Source organism: Pinus tabuliformis, chromosome 4_2 (genome assembly GCF_031772625.1).
Source record: "Pinus tabuliformis cultivar Carrire ecotype Pingquan chromosome 4_2, CPIR1, whole genome shotgun sequence".
Lineage (NCBI taxonomy): Eukaryota > Viridiplantae > Streptophyta > Pinopsida > Pinales > Pinaceae > Pinus > Pinus tabuliformis.
In genome coordinates this window covers 913,821,238-913,826,804 of record NC_142304.1, presented here as the reverse complement: position 1 = coordinate 913,826,804, position 5,567 = coordinate 913,821,238, and the positions used below count along the sequence as shown (strand labels likewise).

General features: G+C 35.3%; 1 long non-coding RNA gene across 1 annotated transcript; it reads right to left on the bottom strand.

The window, feature by feature from the left end:
- Nucleotides 1-349: 349 nt before the first annotated feature.
- Nucleotides 350-2,278, bottom strand: LOC149172636 (uncharacterized). The gene is made up of 2 exons (XR_016259633.1): nucleotides 879-2,278; nucleotides 350-777 (listed from the first exon to the last, which is right to left on the bottom strand). It is a non-coding gene; the product is annotated as an uncharacterized LOC149172636 (long non-coding RNA).
- Nucleotides 2,279-5,567: the final 3,289 nt, after the last annotated feature.

The following is a 5,567-nucleotide window of genomic DNA, read 5'->3' as shown; positions in this document are numbered from 1 at the left end:
TTAATTAAAACAACAACTCGCCAAAACAAAAAGCATGTAAAATATATGGGATGGGTTAGTACCAAGTTGAGCTAGTGACTAAAAACTTGGAGATAGTCTTAATAACAGACCGACCAAGAGGGGAAGTTAATCTATTGAAAACTACAACCTAAACAAAGGGAATGCGATGTAAAATGATAATGTAAATAAACTGGCAATTTTCGTAAAAATTCAAGTAGCATAAATATATTATAACCACATATAGAACCTGTACAACAATAAAATCATTGCATGCTTTCAAAAGTATTACATCATAACCATCTCAACGATAATAATTAGTACACAAATTTTACTCATGCCATAATCACAATTTACCAAATAAAAGGAATTACAAGATTAATCCTCAGATTTATAAGTGATGACCACAATGGTAAAAGTATGTTAATACTATAACAAGATTACAAAAAAATATAAAGTATTGTTTGAATAAACTCTTAGAGTACATGGTGCCACATGCACAACTTGAGGACTGATAATAGACGCTCTACCATTAAAAATTTTAACATATGAACCCCAAAATTATGGGAAGACAAACATAGGAGAGTTTCCTCCTCTAAAACAACCATGTTGGGGGTTTCCTCAGAAGGAAAGAACACATATAATATAGAATCTTTCCTTGTTCAATGGGAATCCACAAAGAGGATATATCACACCTAGCATATTAGAAGAGCACCTGTTAATAACTGGGTAATTGGAGCAAAATTGGAATAAACTAAAGTAACCCTCATGAATGCATACCTGTACAACATCAACAGAAGAATAGGGAGGGGTGTAAGAAAAAGCATTGTAGACAAAGAAATAAAGTAAATATCCAAAAGAAAAATGACTATGAACCTCACCTATGGCAAATATCCCTTGCACAGAAGGAACGCTCCGACGAAAGGAAAGATGTGGACAGAACCCCAAATCGGCACTCATTAGGAGAAGGTTAAGAAAAATAGTAAGAAGGGAAGGTGAACTCCAAAGTGGGGTCAAGATACACACTGATGCTGAATCTTGAAGCATGGAACAAGTTCCTGATTTTTGAATCGAGCAGAGAAGAGAAGACATTTCTGTACATTACAGAAAAAAGCCATCAGGCAAAATCATGAAGACTTAGGTTAAACAAAGAAATAAACCTAGAAATGGTGACAAGAAAACAATTAGCTTACCTAGGAACTCAGACAGGCACTAGGGCACTAATAAGATCTCATGGTATAGAGCATTCGAATAGAGTTTTAGAGAAAACCAGAACCAGATTCTGAGTGAGCCAACCCATGCAGGTTGTCGCAAGAAAGCAACCTAACTCGTCTCGCAAAGGAATGATCCCAAGAGATGAGAGGGTTGAGTGGTTTAGTTTCCCTATAACCCTCTCCTGCAATCTACACCATCCATCAGGCATGACCATGGAGGATTATTGATCTGTTGGTGAATCCTGGAGCAAGGACTGACAAGTGGACATACTAGATCTACCATCAAGAGAGTTCGATGACCAAGTGGATAACATGTTTGTGATACCTTCATTATACATTAAATTCATTTCCTGTTGCATTAGGCTAATTTGATACCAAAGAATAAGAATATCTCTTATTGGTTATTAAAGTTATCACATTTGCAATGATATAAGTATAGAGTTAAATTTTTTGTATATGAGTTATATGCAATGGTAAATGTTAATGTGTATGTAGTCAAATAAAACAACTATAGTCACTCTGTCAAATAAACAAGGAATTCACATGTAGATTTTTTATTAATAATTATTTTATTTATGTCAAAGTAAGTACTAGACATTTGTAGAGGGTTGTCATAAGTCGTATCAGAGCCTAGAGTTCTAGCACTAAGGCTTCTTTGGGGGACAAAAGGAGTAACAAAATTTGTTTGTGTTAACAGTGAGTGGAAGAGGAACATCATGAGGAGAGTTACGTATACACCACTAGGAAGGCCAACAGTTGGAGCTGGACAAATCCCAAATGTAGAGGCTAACCTAGAAATGTGGGTTCAGTTGGGGGAAGAGTATCAAAACACTAATGTGGCACTGTAGGAAATGGTACAACAAATGAAAAGTGAGATAATTTGATTGAGGGCAGATAATGAAATACTGATGCAAGAACATCAGAGGATTATGAAGATCCTCTCTGATAGAATATATCACAGACACCCTATTCCAAGTCTTGAGCACGAAAATAGGGCTAGAATGCATAGACAAAGCGAGGAAAAACCGAAATCTAAAGGAGACCAAGGACATAACGAAGAAGAGTTGGATAATGTCTCTGGGCATAAAGGACCAAAAGGGAAGAAAATAGATTTGCAAGGTGAATTTAAGAAAATTAAGCCTCTGATGTTTGATGGTGAGCAAGAGGAGGTTGCAGAATTCTGGCTCATTAACATGAATAAGTATTTCCAAATTTATGAATATGATCACAATATGAAATCTCATTTGGAAATATATCAACTGCAAGGTAAAACTACCTTATGGTGGGAAGAGGTGAAGCCTGTAAGGAAGATTGACAAATAGGACTTAACCTAGGATGATTTTCAAAGACATTTTAAGGATAAATATCTAACTGAATGCTTTTATGATGAAAAGGAAAAAGAGTTTCATGACCTTAGGTTGGGGCAACTTAAAATGGATGAATTTATAATGAAATTCACCTCGTTACTGAGATATGTTCCGTATATTCATGAAGAAAAAGAGAAGGTTCAATGATTTATTAGTAGCTTACCTATGTTCATGAAGGAACAACTCAAATATGACAACCCCAAAACCATGGACGACGTTATTAGAAAAGTCAGGTTATGTTATCAAGAAATGAAACAAAAAGGCAAAGGTAGTAAAAAGTGGGTGGAGGAAAAGGGACAAAAGCAGTCACAGAATGTCAAGGGATTTAAATAATCGAATTTTAAGGGTCCTTACAAAAACCTATAGAACATAAACTCTAGGAAAGTTCAGCAGAAATAGAAAGCACATAATGAATTAAGGCTTGTTGAACATTCTAATAAATCTGAACTAGAGACAATAGTCAAACTCACATTACAATGTTGGGGATGTGAACGGCCACAATATGCAAAATATTTCCCTTACAGGAAACGAGAAGATCTCGTGGCCTAGATCCAAGAAGCATCTACAGTACAAGATATGACAAGGAGCCTACCCATAATAAATGATACACTAGACGACCATCAAGCAGAGTAACAACCCACTATGATAGAGTTGGAAGGTAAAAAAATCTAACCACGTTGTATCTATTTTAATTGGCCAAGGAGCCAGTCTAAGTTATGTCAACCCCAAGGTAGTGGATAAATGTCATTTACAGTCGACCAAATTTAAAAAACTATGGCTGGTGACAACTAAAATATATATTTTTCCTATGACGCTGGAAAATCAACCCATAATTGTGAACTTAAATGTTTTTCCCCCCGGATCATATGATGTTCTGATTGGCATGGACTGGTTAGAAAAACATTGGTCTCTTATCAACTATGAGGACAAAGAAATCATTTACTTGAACGAGGAAGGCATAAGAAAGGAAGTATAGGGTATTAAAACACCCCTAAAACTAAGACCTATTATAACATCCTAGCTAGTGAAATTCATTAGAAGAGGATGCCAAATTTATTCAGTACAAGTGGGTTATACTAACTCAAAAGAGAAAACTACCACCTTAGGTGATCTTCCCATTGTGCAAGATTTTACTGATATTTTTCCTGAAGAAATTCTGGGACTACCTCCTAAGAGGGATGTCGATTTTACTATTGAGCTTATGCTAGAAGCTTCCCCTGTATCTACAGCCCCTTATCACATGAGTGTTTAGAAATTAACTGAGTTAAAAATGGAACTACAAGAATTGTTGGATAAGAAATAAATTCATCCAATCGTATCAGGATGGGGAGATCCAGTGTTGATTGTGAGGAAAAAGGATGGCACCTTGATATTATGTATTGAATATAGGTAGTTAAATAAATTAACCATAAAAAATAAATATCAATTACCTCACATAGATGCTATGTTCGATCAAGTCAAAGGGGTGACTGTATTTTCTAATATTGACTTGTGATATGGTTATCATCAGATAAGAATAAAGGAAGAAGACATATGTAAGACCACTTTCAGAACTCACTATGGGCATTACGAATTTGCGGTCTTGCCCTTTGGGTTAACCAATGCTCCAACGACATTCATGTGCCTCATGAACAATATATTTCATCCATATGTGGATAAATTTAAATTGATTTTATTGATGATATTCTTATCTACTCTAGGAACATGGAAGAATGTCAAACGCATTTGCATATTTTTCTGCAAACCTTGAGAGAGCATCAACTGTATGTGAAATACCGTAGGTGTGAATTTTTCAAGGAACAAATTCAATATTTGGGACATGTTATTACCAAATATGGTATAGCTATAGACCCAGAGAAAATAAAGACCATAATGGAATGTCCTATACTTAATAACGTGACTAATATAAGGTCATTTATGGGCCTGGAGGGTTATTATATGCGTTTCATACAAGGATTTTCAAAGTGGATTATCCCATTACTTCCTTGCAGAAGAAAGGAAGAATGTTCAAGTGGACAATTGAGTTTCAAACTAGCTTTGATGAATTAAAACACTTGCTTACTATTGCTCCTATTTTGAGGATTGCTGACATAGAAAAGGAATTTACTCTTTGTATATACGCATGTAAGGAATGGGTGGGAGGAGTACTTATGTAGGAAGGAAAAGTGGTTTCATATGAAGCTCAAAAATTGAAAGAACGTGAACATAAATATTCAACAAATGATTTAGATTTAAGAGTTGTAATTCATGCCTTAAAAATGTGGCGACATTATTTATTGAAATTAGGTTTACATTGATGACTCATCATAGCGTCTTAACAAATTGCTTTAAGAAACCCACTCTAAATGCTCGACAAGCATTTTGGGTTGTATTTTTGAGTGAGTTTGAATTTGAAATTAAACATTTGAAGGGAAGATAGAATTGTGTGGTGGATGCCTTGAGTAGGAAACTGATTTTTTTTTTTTATGAAATCTTGTTCCATAAAACAAGAACTGTATTGAAGGAGAATATTAAAGAGGCTGCTAAAAATGATCCTGAATATCAATTTTTAGGGTAACAAGCAAAGGATCCAAGAAAAGTGAGCGAAAACTCAGATATAAGGTAAATACCGAAATTATTTTAATATATCAGGGCAGATTGTATCTGCCAAATCAAATAAGCATTAAAATTGTAATTCTTGATGAGTACCACAAAATTCCTTGTGCAACCCATCCAAGCTATTGAAATTTGATTACTACCTTGGCGAAAGAGTACTTATGGCCAAGAATGAAAAAGGAGGTGGCTGAATACCTATAAAAATGTTTAGAATGTAAGTAGGTGAAGAAAATTAGCTTACCCAGGAACTCAGACAGGCACTAGGGCACTGATAAGATCTCATGGTATAGAGCATTCGAACAGAGGTTTAAAGAAAACCAGAACCAGATTCTGAGTGAGCCAACCCCTGCAGATTGTCGCAAGAAAGAAACCTAACTCGTCTCGCAAAGGAATG